This window comes from Elephas maximus, chromosome 13 (assembly GCF_024166365.1).
Source record: "Elephas maximus indicus isolate mEleMax1 chromosome 13, mEleMax1 primary haplotype, whole genome shotgun sequence".
Classification (NCBI taxonomy): domain Eukaryota; kingdom Metazoa; phylum Chordata; class Mammalia; order Proboscidea; family Elephantidae; genus Elephas; species Elephas maximus.
Window position 1 is genome coordinate 65,784,250 of NC_064831.1, and position 16,952 is coordinate 65,801,201.

General features: G+C 53.5%; 1 protein-coding gene across 2 annotated transcripts in view; it reads left to right on the forward strand.

Annotated features, from left to right (window-relative positions):
* The window catches only part of LINGO1 (leucine rich repeat and Ig domain containing 1), a 226,098-nt gene that overhangs the window by 86,103 nt on the left and 123,043 nt on the right, over window positions 1–16,952 (forward strand). For both annotated transcript variants that reach the window (XM_049852559.1, XM_049852558.1), the window contains one exon: window positions 7,721–7,762. The gene's annotated coding sequence lies outside the window, so the exon portion shown is untranslated. The remainder of the gene's footprint in view (window positions 1–7,720; window positions 7,763–16,952) is intronic.

The window sequence follows — 16,952 nt, forward strand, 5'->3', positions numbered from 1 at the left end:
CCCTTCTCTGGGCTCCTGTGCCTGCCCCCTGCTGCCAGTCACTTGGTGTCATGGCTGCCCAATGTCTGGTGTAGGGTGCCTGGAAGCACCAGAGACCTAGGAAATGGGTGTAGGGGGACAATGACTGCTTGAGGGCATGAGGAAAGCCTCTTTGGACAGCATCTGCTATCAGGTTGTATAGCCTGGCAGAAGCAGCTGCCCCCCTGAGGCTCAGTTTCCACATCTCCGACTTGACTTTTCAGAGGCTGTAAGTTAGAGATCAGCCTAGGCAGGCCACAGTCCTTGGGTACCCTTCCTGAACCTCTGTCCCCACTGTGCTGGGCTCCCCATCCCATTGTCTAAATGCTCACTATGCAAAGCCCCTGACCCATCGTCTCCAGGAAGCTCTCCCTGATGCTCCCAGCCCTCATGGATCTGAATCAGAACCTGCCCTATGGTGCCCTCTAGTTGCTTTCTTCTCTTTGGCACAGCTCTGGCCCTGCATGGGCACTGGGCACACAGGGACTGCTCAGTATGGCCGGTGTGGGCAGCAAGTTCGTCACATCCAGCAATGGGCCAGTGTGGTCAGCACTGGGTGGGAAGCAGCACAGCAGTACAGGAGCCTAGAGGGAGTCGCCCCTCTGGCCCCAGGGCTGATGAAGCACTATATTGAACTGTACCTTGAAAGATGAGAGGAGTTGGGGGCAGAGGTCAGGCTGGCAAGGGCCTTGAATTCTAGCTAAGGAGTCTTAGAATCTGGCCTCTCTGTGCAGGCAGAGAGCATGCCGGGGAGGGCCCCAGATTGGGTGGTGCGCTCTTGGGGTCACACTTCCTTGTAATGCCTTGAGCCACCGTTCATCTCCTCTGCCTGGTGGTCTCCTATTTGTCCTTCAAATCTCTGTTCCAAGGACACTTCCTGGGGGAAGCCCTCCCTGACCACTGCCCACCGATGCTCTCAGAATGCCTGGGCTTTTCCTTTAAATTTCCCTCCCAATGTGTCCCCTGCCTCAAATGTGACCACTGCTTGATGGCTCCCTCTGCCACCAGGCTTGAAGGCCACTGAGGTCAGGAATGGGACGAGTTTGGTTCTCCCCTGGCTCCTCAGCTCCGGCCCAGTGCCTGGCCCACAGTATTTGCTCCTTAAGCGGTGATTGAATGTGTGCATACATGCAGGGCAGGAAGCCCATGAGCACCAGACTAGAGGGGCTACCGAGCTGGGGGAGCAGTGCTGATGGGGTGGAAGGGTTGGGCGGACCTCCAATGAGGTAGGGGCAGAACCTCGGACTCCCAGCTGAGCTGTGCTCCCTTTGTGTGTTATTAGACAACTCTTTAAAGAGCTGTTTGCAGGAACAAAAGCTGTCTCTGGCAGCACCTCGCTGGGCGGGCTGGCCTGGCACGCTCCCTTTGGAAATGCTTTGGGAACAGGTGGACTCAGCCAACTTGTCACCCCCAGGCTGGCTGGTGACTCTGAGGAGTGGGGGCAGGGTGATTGGTGGATCTAGCCCTGACCACACCGAAATTATTTTTAAAACCTGCAGGAGAAAGGGGATATTTTTAATCTTTGTTCCATCAGGCATCCCAAGGGAAATGGAAGGGGGAAGGAAGCAGATGGAGGCTTGGGAGAGGGCACGAGCAGGGCTGGGGGTTTCAACGGGAGAAGCGACCCTGGAGAGCCCTGAGGACAAGTTCTTTTGTCCCCAGCCCTTTTAAATTTTTTAAAAGCTCCAAACAGCAAGAGGAACGGTGAAGTTCATTATATCGAGTTATCTCCTCCGTTTCAGGCAAAGATCAATCTTCCGAGTCTTGCAGCTCTGAGGGGGGAAGGGAAGAGAAAGAAAATGGGAGGTGAAGGGACAAAACTCCCTGGACCAATTTCCGCTGGCTAACAGGATTACTTGGCTGCTTGCAGCATCACCAGCTGTTGGCAGGCATCCTGGACCCCCGCCAGTCGTGCTCAGCTGCTTGCCTGTGCCCCAAGGCTCCCAATCGAATGGGACAATTGTCAGATATGAGAGCCCCAGACCCCTCTAGGGTGGTGGCTTCTAGGTGTGGCTTCCCAGGGAGGCCTCAGGCCCCACTGCTCCCCAATGTGTATCTGCTGCTCCAGGTGGCCTGGTCTCAGCCCTGTTCCCACGTACCTGCCTTTGCTCAAGAAATCCTTTCCTGCTGGGGAAGCCCTCGACTCCTTCCCACTTCTTCAGATGAGAGGCAATTTGTATGGGGAATAAGAGCATAGGCTTTGGAGCCAGATAGAGCCTATTCATTCATTCATCCATCTATCCATCCGTCCATCCACCCATCCATCCATCCGTCCGTCCGTCTGTCCATCCACCCACCCACACACCCATCCATCCATCCATACATTTATTGAAAACTGTTTCCTGAGCATCTACTATGTGCCAGGCCCTATACTCACTGGGGGTATAGAGGTAAATGAGATGGATATGGTTCCCCCTCCCACTCTGGCCTTACAAGTTTCTGTTATGATGAAGAGATAGACAAGAATGAAGGACACAAATAAATCAGCAAGAAAATGTCAGGTGGGGATAAATACCATGAAAAATGGGAGAGGTTGGGGTACATGGGTGGTCAGAGAAGGCCTCTCTAAGGAGGACCCATTTGAACAGGATGGTAAGAAAGTCTGGGAGAAGAGCAAAAGCGAAAAGGCTGTGCCCGGAACAAGCTGAGTTCTAGGGACAGAAAAATGGCCAGTGTGGGAGGGAGGTGGATTAGAGAGGAAGGTGAATTCTGAGTGGCAGGCAGGGCTGGCCCGGGGAAGGCTTTTCAGACACTGAGAAGACTTGATTCTCCAAGCTGCTGTGGAAAACCCTTGTCTATGGCAGGGGTGTGGCAGGGTCCGACGTGTGCTGTCATCTTGCTCCTGGGATAGTTTGGGGCCAGGGGTGGAGGCAGGGAGCTCAGCCAGGCAGGAGCTGACCAGGTGGGCAGAGGAACTGGGAGAAGTAGTCAGTTCTGTACCTATTCTGGAGGTAGAATGAGAGGGTCTGATGATGGCTTGAACGTGAATGAGAGAGAAAGAGGGGCGCCAATCAAGGCTGACACAGGCTTGGCCTGAACAGCCAAGCAGGGGAAGACCTGGGTGAAGTAATCTGAGGAATGAAAATTAAGAGCTCTGATTTGGACCTGGTTGTTAGACCATCAGCTGAGATGACCAGCAGGCCCCTGGATGCACGTGGCCTGTGCAGGAGAGGGCTGGGGCCGGAGAGGGAGGTCTGGGAGTCACCGGGGAGTAGCTGAAGTTTAAAGCCAGGGGGACAGTATGAGACCAGGCAGTGAATGTATATACACAGGAGAGAAGACAGCTCTGTGAGTCCTGGGGCCACAGATGTTTGGAGGGAGGTTGGGTAAGAGGGGCCCCGCAAAGGCAACTGGGAGGAAGGCGTGGGAAGACAACCAGGAGACTCCAAGTCCTAGGAGGCTGATGGAGGGAGCAGTCGGCTGTGTCAGATGCAGCTGAGAGCTCGGGGACAAGGGGGACAGAGAACAACCACTGGGTTTGGCAAAACTGAGGTTTCTGGGGACCTTGATAAGAGCAGTTTTGTGGAGTAGTGGGGACAAGATTCCAACTGGAGAGGAATGAGGGAAAATGGGAGGTGAGGGAGCAGAGATGGCGAGCAGAGACAGCTCCTGAGTTTTGTTATACAGGGGAGCAGACAAATGGAAAGGCATGTAGGGTCAAGGAATTTTCTCCCTTCCTTCCTTCCTTCCCTCCTACCCTCCCTCCTTCCCTCCCTCCCTCCCTCCTTCCTTCCTTCCATCCTTCCTTCTCTCCTTCCCTCCCCCTTCCCTCCCCTTCCCTCCCCTTTCCCTCCCCCTTCCTCCCTCCCCTTCCCTCCCTCCTTCCCTCCCCCTTCCCTCCCCCTTCCCTCCCTCCTCCCTCCCTCCCTCCCTTCTTTCCTTCCTTCCTTCCTTCCCTCCCTCCCTCCCTTCTTTCCTTCCTCCCTCCCTCCCTTCTTTCCTTACTTCCCTCCTTCCCTCCTTCCTTCCTTACTTCCCTCCCTCCTTCCCTCCTTCCTTCCCTCCTTCCCTCCTTCCTTCCTCCCTCCTCCCTCCTCCCTCCCTCCTCCCTCCCATCTTCCCTCCTTCCTTCCCTCTCTTCCTCCCTCCTTCCCTCCTTCCTTCCCTCTGTCCTTCCTTCCCTCCCTCCCTCCTTCCTTTTGTTCCACTTCTTCAGAATATTGGGACAAATTTATTTGCCCTTCACTAACGGTGTGACCTCTGGCAAGTAGCTGAACCTATCTGAGCTTTAGTTTCGTCGTCTGTGAAATGGAGATGGCGGCCCAAATGTTACTGGATTTGTCATACACCAGTATAGGTGTTTTTTTTTTTTTAATTTTTATTGTGATTTAAGTGAAAGTTTACCAATGAAGTCAGTCTCTCATACAAAAATTTATATACACCTTTCTATAAAAAAAAAAAAAATTTTTTTTTTTTTTTTTATATATACTCCTAATTGCTCTCCCTCTCATGAGACAGCACACTCCTTCCCTCTACTCTCCATTTTCATGTCCATTCAGCCAGCTTCTAACTCCCTCTGCCCTCTCATCTCCCCTCCAGACAGGAGCTGCCCACATAGTCTCATGTGTCTATTTGATCCAAGAAGCTCACTCTTCACCAGCATTATTTTCTATCCCATAGTCCAGTCCAATGCAGTACATATGTTTTTGAAGGGCAGTTTGGCAGTGAGTATCTAAATTTAAAATGTGTATACTCTTTGACCTACCCTTTAGGAATCCATCCCAGAGAAACATTTGTACATGTGCACAAAAAGGCAGGTTTCCCGCCCCTCGCCCCAGAAATGTTTGCAATAAAAAAAAGAAAACGCCTAAACACTCCTCCTTGGGGGCCTGCTTAGACAGGTGAGGGTACCTTGATGTAGGAAGGAGCACTGTAGAGTACTAAACTGTAGCACTCTTGTGTTGTGAGTGCAGACGCAGGACCTTCACTGCCTAGGAGCACTCCCTAACCGAGACCAGGAGTTCGAGTTTCTGCTCCACTATCGTGGTGCCCAACAGTGTAGAAACACACTGGATGTCCTTGGGCAGGTTACCAGCCATTATTCTGCGCTTTGGTTTTCTCGTCTGCCAAATTGGGATAACAACAGCACGATGGGGTCGTTATGAAGATCAAAGGGGTTAATACGTAAAACTACCAGAGGAGCCCTGGTGGTGCAAACAGTTAAGTGCTCAGCTGCTAACTGAAAGGTTGGTGTTTTGAACCCACCCGTTGTTTTTTGTGGGAGAAAGACCCGGCAATCTGTTTCTCTAAAGTTTACAGCCAAGAAAACCCTATGGGGCAGTTCTACTCTGTCACATGGGGTCACCATGAATCAAAATCGACTTGATGGCACCCAACAGTAACTCCACCCAGCTTCTGGCACATAGTAAACGATCAGTGAGCACTAGCAGGGATTAGTTATCTTCATGGTGGGATGTGGAAAAGTCTCCAGGATCTACTGTTAAGTTATGAACCAGCACAGAGACTGTGATCCCTGGTATGCAGAACCCCATGTGTGCCTCTCTGTACATGTCTGCAAATATGTAGCAAAAGTTTCACATTGAAAGGATGGTAGTCATTATCTCTGGAGAGGACACTAGAAACGGGAGTGTGTCTACAGATGTCTGTATTTGTGGCAAAGAGAACACGGTCATGTATTACTTACACAATAAAACTCTAGGTGGTGTATACATACAATAGAATATTACTTAGCCATAAACAGAAATGAAGTTCTGATACAGGCTGTGATATGAATGAGCCTTGAAAACATTCTGCTGAGTGAAATAAGTCAGACACAAAAGGACAGATGTTGTATGATCCCATTTATATGAAATATCTGGAACAGGCAAATGCATAGAGACCCAAGTTTATTAGTGGTTACTGGGGGCTGGAAGGAGGCAGAAAGGAGGAGTTATTGCTTAAGTTATTGCCATGGATTTCTATTAAGGGTGGTAAAGAACTTGGAATGGATAGCGGTGATGGTTGTGCAACATGATGAACATAATGTTACTGCCTTGCACACATGAAAAGTGTTGAAATGGCAAATGTTTTGTTATATATATATATATATTACCATAATAAAAAAATTAAACTATAAAAAAAAGACTATAGTATGTAAAAATGGTAACTTAGGCCTCCACCTCCTCCAGGAAGCCTTCCCTGACTGCACCAGCTCCCAGCCCATCCCTGTCAGATCTTGTCTGTGGTTTAAAGCCACATTTCCTGCTGTGGCTACTCGGAGTCAGATGTGTATGCGTGTGTGTGGCCTCTCTAATTAGCCCGCTACCTTCTCGAGGGTGCGGACTAGGTACTTTGTAGGCTGGACACATCTCACCAGTGGTTTTCAAAGTGTGATTCCTGAGAGGAGCAGCACCAGCATCACTGGGGAGCTTGTTAGAAATGCAGATTCTCAGGCCCCACCCCAGACCTTCTAAATCAGAAGCTCCATGGATGGGGCCCAGGAAGCCATGTTTTCATGAACACTCCTGGGGGTTCTGATGCACGTTCACTGTCACTCCTGTCACTATCACTCCCGTCACTGTCACTCCTATCACTATCATCACTCCTATCATGACTATCACTCCTGTCATCACTCCTATCATCACTGTCACTCCTATCATCACTATTACTCCTATCACTGTCACTCCTATCATCACTATCACACCTGTCATCACCATCACACCTATCATCACCATCACACCTATCATCACCATCACACCTATCATCACCATCACACCTATCATCACCATCACTCCTATCATCACCATCACACCTATCATCACCATCACTCCTATCATCACCATCACTCCTATCATCACTATCACTCCTATCATCACCATCACTCCTATCATCACTGTCACTCCTATCATCACTATCACTCCTATCACTGTCACTCCTATCATCACTATCACACCTGTCATCACTATCACACCTATCATCACCATCACACCTATCATCACCATCACTCCTATCATCACCATCACTCCTATCATCACTATCACTCCTATCATCACCATCACTCCTATCATCACTGTCACTCCTATCATCACTATCACTCCTATCACTGTCACTCCTATCATCACTATCACACCTATCATCACCATCACTCCTATCATCACCATCACACCTATCATCACCATCACACCTATCATCACCATCACACCTATCATCACCATCACACCTATCATCACCATCACTCCTATCATCACCATCACACCTATCATCACCATCACTCCTATCATCACCATCACTCCTATCATCACCATCACTCCTATCATCACCATCACTCCTATCATCACCATCACTCCTATCATCACTATCACTCCTATCATCACCATCACGCCTATCATCACTATTACGCCTATCATCACTATCACTCCTGCCGTGGGTAGGCTCGCCCTGTCTGTGGAGCTGGGCCTGTGGAGGGAGCCTCTGGGATAAGCTGGCCCTCCTGTGGCCCCTTCCCAGTTGGCTGCAGCCCCAGCACTTGCTTACAGAAAGTGGACCTGACTCTGGGAGTGCAGCTGGCATCCTTGAGCTGCCGGGGAGCTCCTGGAGGGAAGGCCCGGGGGGTCCTCCTGTTCCGTTTGACCAGGGCACAAGGAGCCCAGACTGAGCAGAGACTGGGTGTGGTTGGTTGCAGGACTGGTCTTGTGGGTGAGGAGTCTGAGTGAGGGTCCCCAGCTGACTCTTCTTTCACCCCTTCCCCAACCTCTCTCTGCAGGCGTCCAGCTGAGGAGCCCTGAGCCTGTTTGAGCCCCCTGAGGTAAGCACTTCCTGTCTGTGTTGGAGGATGAGGCCGGGGTGAGGGTGCGCATGTGTGTGCAGGGCAGGGCCCAGGTTTCTCTGCTCAGCCTTCTCACTCCACCCCCTTTTGTCTCTTCCACCCTCTGGCCCTGCTGGGGGGTGCTGTTGAGTCACTGGGTGAAGAAATGGAGAGAAAGTTTGCTCCTTGATGGGGCCAGGATTACAGGTGCTAGGGAGCCCTTGGGGAACAGCTGCTGTGGCTGTGCGGGGTGTGGGTGCCTGGCCCAAGCACCAGCCAAGAGTGAGGTTTGGGACTCCTGGGAGCCCCTCATTAAGGGAGGGAGCAGAGCTGTAGGCCATTCAGGTGAGATGGGCCTGCCTGTGGGGGACAGGCCAGGGCATCACTCAAGGCTGGGGGTGCTCTGGGTGTCGGCTCTGGCCTTGGGGGTTCTAGTTGTGTTCTGTGATGAGTGAGCATTTTGGGGACACGATTCCTGTGTGTGGCCAACACTGTCAGGTCTTCCATGCAGGCACCCATCATTGCTCTGTGTCCACTTTTCCCTGCCCCCAGCTTCTTGTGTCCCCTCTGACTTCACTTCCAGGGAGGATTTGCTGAGCACAGGATTCCTGGGAGGGTTTCTGATTTTAAATTGGTGTGTGCATGGGGGGTCCAAGTGTGTCTGCAGAGTCAGCCTCGCCTCTTCACACAGGAGGGAGCCAAGGGGGTGTGAAGTGGGGGAGGTGGTACCATTCCCCAAGCCTTTGAGGCAGCAGTGGGTGAGAAGGAGTGGGGGGCTTCCGGGCAGGGCTACTAACCTTCCCCTTGTCTGCCCTAGCCTGGCTGCACAGCACAAGGCAGGGGTTTACGGAGACCATAAGTTCAAATTCCAGCTCCACCTCTACGTGGTCCTGTTTCTTCATCTGTAAAACGGGGCTCCCCACAGTGCATTCTCACGGGCTGTTGTGTTGTGTGTAGAAGCCTGGCCCACAGTTAGTGCTCAATAATGTTAAACACACAGTTATCCTGCAGCATTGACCTTGTCCCCTATTTGCAGGGCCTTGGGCTGGGCATGGGGCAGGAAGGGTTACTGGGAGGAATATGAAGGACTCCAGGGAACAGAGATCTGTAACCCTTAAAGCTCAGTCACCCCACAAAGGCAAGTGCAGCCTTCCTGCCATTCTCCAGAACTGTTCAGTGACAGGATTAGAGAAACCGGGCTCAGTGGACCCAATCCAAGCAGACTGCCTGGAGGAGGGGTGTTAATTGTTATTAATTTGCCATGCTTGATCACCTCTTTTAAGTCTTCAAAAACCTTTTTCATACTTTAATTAGCTCATTAATCTTAACAAAAACCCATGAGAGGTAGCAGTTTGTTCCCTTCTTAGAGGTGGGAAAGCTGGTGCTGAGAGGCAGGATTCTGCCCAGCACCCATAGTTTACCCATCAGTCCCCACTGCTCTGCCACATCTGTGGGTGGCTCCCAGTTTTGAGCCTCCTAAAGGGAGGGGCATGGTTAAGGCCATGCCCTTGGCCACCATGTCCCAAGGCCCAGGTCCCCAGGAGCTAGAATCTATCCTCTGGAGAAGCCATGGTACAGGGGTGTTAATAAGTCAGTGGGGACGAGAAGGCCATGGTGGGTAGGGCCATGAGATGGAACCCCTGAACCCAGCCTCTTTGATTCCCTCTCTCAGGCACATCCGTCCCTTTCTGGACATTCCTGCACACAGACAGCCCCTCTGCTCAGAGTGTGCCTCCCCTGAGAAGCTAGCCCTCAGCTGCCCACTCACTGTCTCGCCATCCCTTGGGGCACTGAGTGGGTCCAGCCCCATGGATTCAGCAATCCAGCACCAGGCCTGTTCCGGCCCTAGAGGGCCACTGCAGACTAGGAGGGCCTGGAAATGGACAGGAGGGTGGGCAGGTACCTTGGGGGAGCCCCAGACACAGGATTCAGTGGCCAAGAGCTGTTCAGGGGTAGAGCTGGTGAGGGGCAGGTTCAAATCAGCTAGGCTGACCGTGGCGGGCAGGAAGGGCTGTCAAACCAGCACACCTGGATGTGGCATCTGACACGCGTTTGATTATTTGACTTGCGGGATGCCCCCGTGAAATCTTTGGAATAGAAGAAACCTGTGTGGCTGGATCAGAGCCCGAGTGTGTGTGTGGTGGGGGGGGACTGGGGAGCCTGGGAGGAGGTATTATGCAAATCTGAGAGCCACGGTTACAATAACAGCATCTGTCAGAGGGAGGAAGGAGGAGCAGCAGGTCACACCAGGGCGCACGGCTCCATCAGCAGTCAAGGCTAGAGTGGGTCATGGCCAGCCTCGGTCGGATGTTCTTTCTCAGGGGAAGCCACACATGGGCACCAAGGAGTGGACACCCATCTTCGGAGACCAGAAGTGTGAGGACCATTCCAGAAGGTGCCTGGTCTACCCAGCGCTGCCCAGGAATGCTGGGAAAAGGGTCTTGCCTGGATAGGTGGGTTTTCTGGTATCCACCTCCACCCCACTGTCATTGCCAGAGTTCATTGGCCTGACTTTGTGTGTGGGCCTGACTAGGGGCAGGTTATCTAATAGGCGAGGTAAGCACGGCGCTTACCTTGCTTACCAGATCATCTGTAGCCCATCAGGATTTTAAATTTGAGAAGAGGCTCTGATTTTGTAGGAAGGTGCTGTCGGGTTGGGAGAGAGACAGATGCCAGCCGTACCTAGAAGTAGAGTCTTTGATGTGGTGAAGAAATATTCACAACAGATGATTTGGTAAGCAAGGTAAGCACCATGCTTACCTTGCCTATTGGATAATCCACCCCTGGGCCTGATGTTGACCCAAGCTAGGACTGCCACCTCATCCACAGGGGAACAATGAGTGGGCGTCAGGTAAGTGTCCTAAATGACATCCTGTACTTGGGGACTTATTTTCAGCTTTAAGAGCTCAGGGTGTCTCTGTTTCTTTGGATCTCAGTTGGCCCAGCACTGAAGGAAGACTCTGTTGTCCTCTCCCAAGCAGACCTCTGCCCCAGGATGGTTCTGAGGTGTTGGGGGAAGGACTTAGCAAAGTGTAGAGTTAAGAGCTCAAATTCTGAGCTAGACTGCCTGAGTCCATACCTCGTCATGAGCTGTGTAACTTTGAGCAAGTTTCCTAACCTCTCTGTGCTTTAGTCTCTTCTGTAAAATGGGCACAGCAGCTGCTACCTCCTGGGGATGATGGGAAGATTAGAGGAAAGGATGCATGAGAAGCCCTTAAGCACAGCCTGGTGTGGGATGGGGGTCCTGTCCATGGAACTCTTCTTGTTTCCAGGCTTGGCGGCCTGTTGTTCTCTTCAGTGGAAGGTGGGGGCCCAGAGCCACTTCAGGCTGATACTCTGGTTTCTGGTGGGGAGGGGCTCAGGTTTCTGTTCTGCTGCCTTTCTCCGGCTATTGATTACTGAGGACTGCTGCAGGGGGCAGGGGCAGGTGGAAGCTGGGTGTAAGGTTGGGGCAGAGTTTGTTCTTGCTTCAGTGATGGGCACTGCCACGTATGGTTTCAGCCATAGGGTGGGGGTGGGCACGGAGGGAAGAAATCTCTGGGCCGTGAGGAAAGAGTGAGGCTGCTTTATTGAGGGACAGGGAGGCGGCAGGGGTGATGCTGGTGCTGAAAGCCTGGGCACTTAGATTGGGGAGCAAGGAGGAGAGAGAGGAGAAGGAGGAGGGACTGGCAGGTGCCCGAGCCAGGCACCATACTGGGCTCTTCACATACATGATATGAAGGAGCATGGTGTGATTATCTCTGTTTCCAGGTGAAAAACTGAGGCTTGTGCAGGGTAGGGAGCTGACCCAAGTCACAGGAGAGGCAGAGCTGGGATTGAGCCCTCCTGTGCCCTGCGCCCTGCAGAAAGCGGGAAGCACGGGAGGCGGAGTACCCAGGAATGGGCACATTAGCCAAGCAGTGCAAGCTCTGCTGTCCTGGGCAGTGACATGCATGTACCTGGATGTACATGTGCCATGTACACGTATGTCTGTGTGCTGATGCTCTGCCCCACCCTCACATGCCCTTCAGCAGGAAGATCTCTGGGAAACAAGGGCAGTGGGGCGGCTTGCCACCACCTCCTACAGTATTGACACCTGGGGCGGCTTCCACGGTGGAGCCTGTTCTCCTGCCCATGGCTTCTCTCATGACTCTGCCCAGTGTTCCACCCCCACCTGCCTGCTGGGAAGGAGGGGTCCCAGGAGGGGCTGAAAGGTGCACCCGGATAATAAAAATAGTGAATGGCTAAGACATTGCATGCCAAGCATGGGTCAGTGATAATTATTCTGTTATCCCCATTGTGTAGCTGAGGAAATTGAAGCCAGAGGGGTGTAGTGACCTGCCTAAGGTCACCCTGCTAGGCAGTTGAGGGGGCAGGATTCGGACCCAGGCAGTGGGAAGGGACCCGGTGGGGCCCAGCTCTGGTTTCTCTCAGTGGGTGGTCCTGGGAGAGTTCCTCCGGGCCCCAAGGAGCCTGGACCCTGCCCCAAGCAGTCCTCATGGCCACCATTTTCACCTGCTGTGACCAGGCCCGAGGAGGTGCTCGATCACATCACCTCAGCTGAACCTACCAGCAGGTTCTCACTGTTACCATGTTACAGATGTGGCTCAGAAGGGTCCCAGGCCACTCTGACACCAGAGCCTGGAGTTTATGCCCCTGCGTTGCTACTCCATGCCCCAGACCTTCTGGTCACCCCCTCGGCCTGCCTGTGCCCCATCCCCCATTGCTGGTTGCTGAGTACATTTGTCACACCTTGCCCCAAGGCCTGATAGCTGGAGAGAGGGGGAGAGCCTGGGCCAGGGCAGCCATCAGTTGTGAGGTTCGCATTGTCCACAGGAGCAAAGCAGCAAAGGGTCCTGAGAAGGAGGTGGTTTGGGGGGATGGGACATGGCAGGCTTCCCCTGACTAGTTGGGTTGGTCCAAACCAGCCAGTGTCCTCCTGACCACCCTGCCCTCTGGCAGCCTGGTGGGTGGAGACTGGAGCTTCATATTGCAGCCTCTGGGTGGGGACAGAGAGCCCAGGGTCCTTGCTGGGACTGAGCAGGGACTCTACAGATGGGTGCAGTGTCATCTCATCATTTGCACTGGGCATCTGGGCTCTGAGAGGCAGGACTGGAGATCAGTGGCAGAGGGCATCACAGCTGGGGCCTGGTCCTACTGCCCCCCATCCCTGGGGCAGGACTGGGGTCATTCCAGAGGCATGGTCTGCTGTAGAGGGGCCTTCACAGGCCACCTCTTTCAATGCTTTTATCTTACAGATGGGGAAACTGAGGCCCAGAGGGGTGTTTGGAGTACCTCCTGTGTGCCAGGTGTGATCCTCCCCACTTTACACATGAGGAAGCCAGAGCACAGCAGGGTTAAGTAACTAGCCCAGGGCCACACATCTGGGAGACTGAGGAACCAGGCTAGAACCCAGGCCTGTCTGGCTTCAGGAGACAGGACGAAACCTGCTGGTGTTGTCTCTCCTCAAGACCTTAACCAGCCTGAGGCAGAGAGCTGCATCTGCCCAGCCATCTCACACCCTCATAGCAGCTCAGGGCTTGGGGAGTGGAAGTGGATCTATGGATGGTCAAATGCTTGATCTGGGGGCAGGGCCTGGGTCAGTGGGGGCGCTGGTCAGCTTCAGGTAGGAAGACCCTCTCCCTGCACAAGGGCAGCCTGGGGCCCAGGGCAAGGACCACGTGGTGAGGAAGTAGGTCAACACACCTCAGTGCTCCCCAGAACCCCAGCTCTGGACTCTCCCTGTCCAGCTGGGCCTGCCCACTGTGGAGCAGGCCCTGGAGCCAGTTCTGTCCCCTCCTAGAGAACCCTTAGTGTCTCCCCGTTGCTGAGGCACTGGCTTCAGCTTCCTGATCCTGGCGTCCCAGCTCTCAGCATTGAGTTGAGCTCAGCCTCTGGGTCTGTCCTGGAACCCATCCTGGCCCAACTCTGCAGGTGTTTGCTGAACGATGTGTGCCAGCCTCATCTCCCCACTGGCACCCGAGCTGCTCACAGGCAGGGTGGAGTCTTCCCTGCCTCCCTCTCAGTGCTGGCTCACTGGCAGAGAAGGAGGGTTAAAGAGAATACATTCAGCAATCATGCATACACTTGGCTAAGTCCAGACCTCTAAACAACCCTGTGAAATTGGATATCAACAGCATAACAACAGGAATAACAGTGAAGCCTTCTGTAGTGCCTGCTACCTGCCAGGCGCTGCTCTAAGCCCTTTACGGATATTTATTTTGTACTTCATGGGTTGTGATGAGGATTATATAAATGAGGTATGGGTTGTTTTCACAGGAGAAACTCAAGCACAGAGGGGTTAAGTAACTTGCCCTAAATAGCACAGCCCATAAGTGGCAGGCAAAGCGGCAATTTGAATAGTATCCCAGTAGGAAGGGAAGGGACTCACCACTTATTATGCTTCCTTTAAGTCCCAAGCATTTGGCGCTTGCTATCTTGGTTCCTCCTGGGAGCTGGTGCGGGAGAGGCTGTTGCTTTGTTAGGTGCCGTTGAGTCGATTTTCGTCTCATAGCATCCCTATATGGCAGAGTAGAACTGCCCCAGAGGGTTTTCTAGGCTGTCATCTTTATGAGAGCAGATTACCAGGTCTCTTCTCCCATGGAGTGGCTGGTGCGTTCCAGCCTTCGACCTTCAGATTAGCAGCTGAGCGCTTAACTACTATACCACCAGAGCTCCTCGAGGGAGTGTTGTGACACCCATATTACAGATGAAAAAACAGAGGTTCAGAGAGGACGAGGTCTGCCTGAGGTCACACAGCTGGGACAGAGTGGACAAAGTAGGCTCCCATTATTTTCTGCCTGCTCCCAAAGATGGAGCTGCCCCCCGAGGCCCCTCCTTGGAAGCTGGGAGGAAGGGGCAGAAGTGAGGTAGCAAGGGCTGCAGAAAGCCCTCTTGCAGGTGTGGCCATCACTCAGGACCGTCCCAGCCCCAGCAGCCCACTCCCAGCAGCTGAAATGAGGCATTGGTCTCTAACCTCAAGCCTCTGGCCTGGTTGGGAACTCGGCAGGCCCTGGGACCCAGGACTCAGACAGGGCTGGTGCAGCCCACCTGCCCTGTGCTGGCAGGCACGTGGTGTAGCCCTGATGAATGGGCTCCCTGCGACTACTAATCACACTGCTGGGCTAGTGGAAGAAGCAGCTACCCGAAACCTGCACCCAGCCAGAATCCATCACAACTAGGCCTGGCTGGACTGAAAGGCTGCAGCAGCCGCCAAAGGGCCATTCTGCCAGGCAGTCGATCAGGAAGGAGGCCTGGTCTGAGGGAGGAGGCCTGTCCTGACCTGGGGGTCCTCTCTGAAAAGGCCCAGTTTGAAGGGCTCCTCCTGCCCCAAGAGGGGCTGCCCCTTAGTTTGCTGCAAAGTCACTTATCCTGTTTTAAGACATGCTGAGACTTATCTCCTCCAAAAGCCCTCTTTGAGCGCCCATGGGTCACCCTGGCCATTTCCTTGAAGGAATGCTCAGTGGTCTCAGGGGCCAGACTAAATGGCTTCAAATGCTGAGCTGCCACCTACCAGCTGTGTGACTTTGGGGAAGTTACTTCACCTCTCTGAGCGTGGTTTCCTCATCTATGAGATGGAGACGAAGCTCATTCTTTTGCATACAGTGTCTATATCCTGGCCTTGCTGGGGACAAGACCCATGTCCCTTCCTTCCTTGTCCTAGCACTAGGACTGGGTGATGGCTGTTGCCCTGGCCCTGAATCCTTCCTCCTCCCTCTTTGCGCCCAGCCTGGGCCAGACAGGGCTGGAGGGTTGGAGCCTCAGGGGTGGAGTAAACCACTGCAGAGTTACAGGCTTCTCCTGACCCATCCTAAGGGTTGCTGAGGGCCTTAGGGTAGAGTCAGGAGATCCATGATGCGGCAGAGACATGGGTGCTCAGGGGTGGTCCGCTCAGGGGGACTTGGTAGACATCAGCCCAAAAAGTCAACACTAGACTTTGGTTTGGGGGAAAAGGGTCTCCAGTGGGGCACTTAGGGCTCTGGCCCCATCCTGCCCAAATCTCATCACTCAGATGACAGTGCAGAGGCCTGGACCCACGTTGGCCAGCAAGGGGTGGCTTTCACCTTGGGTGCTCAGACTATGGAAGCTCTGGGCTAAAACCCACCAAACCAAATGGGATTTTTCAGCTGGAAACATGAAGTCTGCACTGAGGTTCAGAGCCTCCATAGCCCGAGGACGGGCACAGGAGTGGGACTAGGCACCTGCACACCCTCCTTGGCCTCGGGGTGCTGGAACCAGCTAGTACTCCCTCCAGTAGACTGACAAATTCTCAGGAATTGTGTGAGCCAACTGTTCAGGACAGCCATCCCAGATTCCAAGCTCATGTCCTGGCTGGCCCAGGTCTAGTGGACGCATGGAGGGCAGTGTCTCCACCTCTGATGGGGGCTGCCATGGTGCTGGGGGTTTAACAGGCCTTGCCTCTTTTTTGTGTGTGTAAGTTGGGCAGGCCTTTCCCCCTCCCTGGGCCTCAGTTTCTTCATCTGTAAAATGGCCATTGTGAGGTTAATTGTGAGGCGTGAACAAGATAACAGGTGTAAAGCCCTCTGTGAGGGGTCATTCATGGTCAGAGTCCTGGACCGTGAGCCGGTAGGGCCCTCAAGACTACTGAGTCCATTGCTGTCACCGTGCAAATGGGGAAACTGATACCCCCAGGCTCCCGGGCTGATCCAGCACTCAGATTCCAGTGTCAGAATTCCCGATCCAGGGCTCTTTGTCCTATTCAGACCCTGGGGCTGGAATCAGCAAAGGTCACTTAGGCCTGTCTCTGGACACAGCATACCCAAACCAGCTTTGGACACCCAAGAAGGAACCCCCACTGTTTGGAGGGGGTAGATGTGTGGCTTAAACCCTTTGGCCCTGGTACATCAGCACAGCTTGTGTGACCAACAGGGCTGGCTGGGAGGAGGCCAGGCCTTCATCTCACGCTGTCCTGGGGTGGGTGGTGACAGTCCACCCACCACCCAGGAAGCAGCTGCTGTACCTGCCCACAGGCTGGGTGTGGGTGTTCTGGCTGTGGGCTACTCAGAGACCTGCCAGCAGGTCTGGTGTTAAGGGGAGCTCTGGCCCAGTGAGGGGCCCTGGCCAAGGGAGGCAGCAGGGACTCTGGGGACTCACTGCCCACTTGAAGACCATGGGTCTTCTTCCTAAGGTGGTAACAGTATGCTTTGTCTAAATCCTCCTAGCAGCCTGCTTCACAGAGAGGAACTGAGCT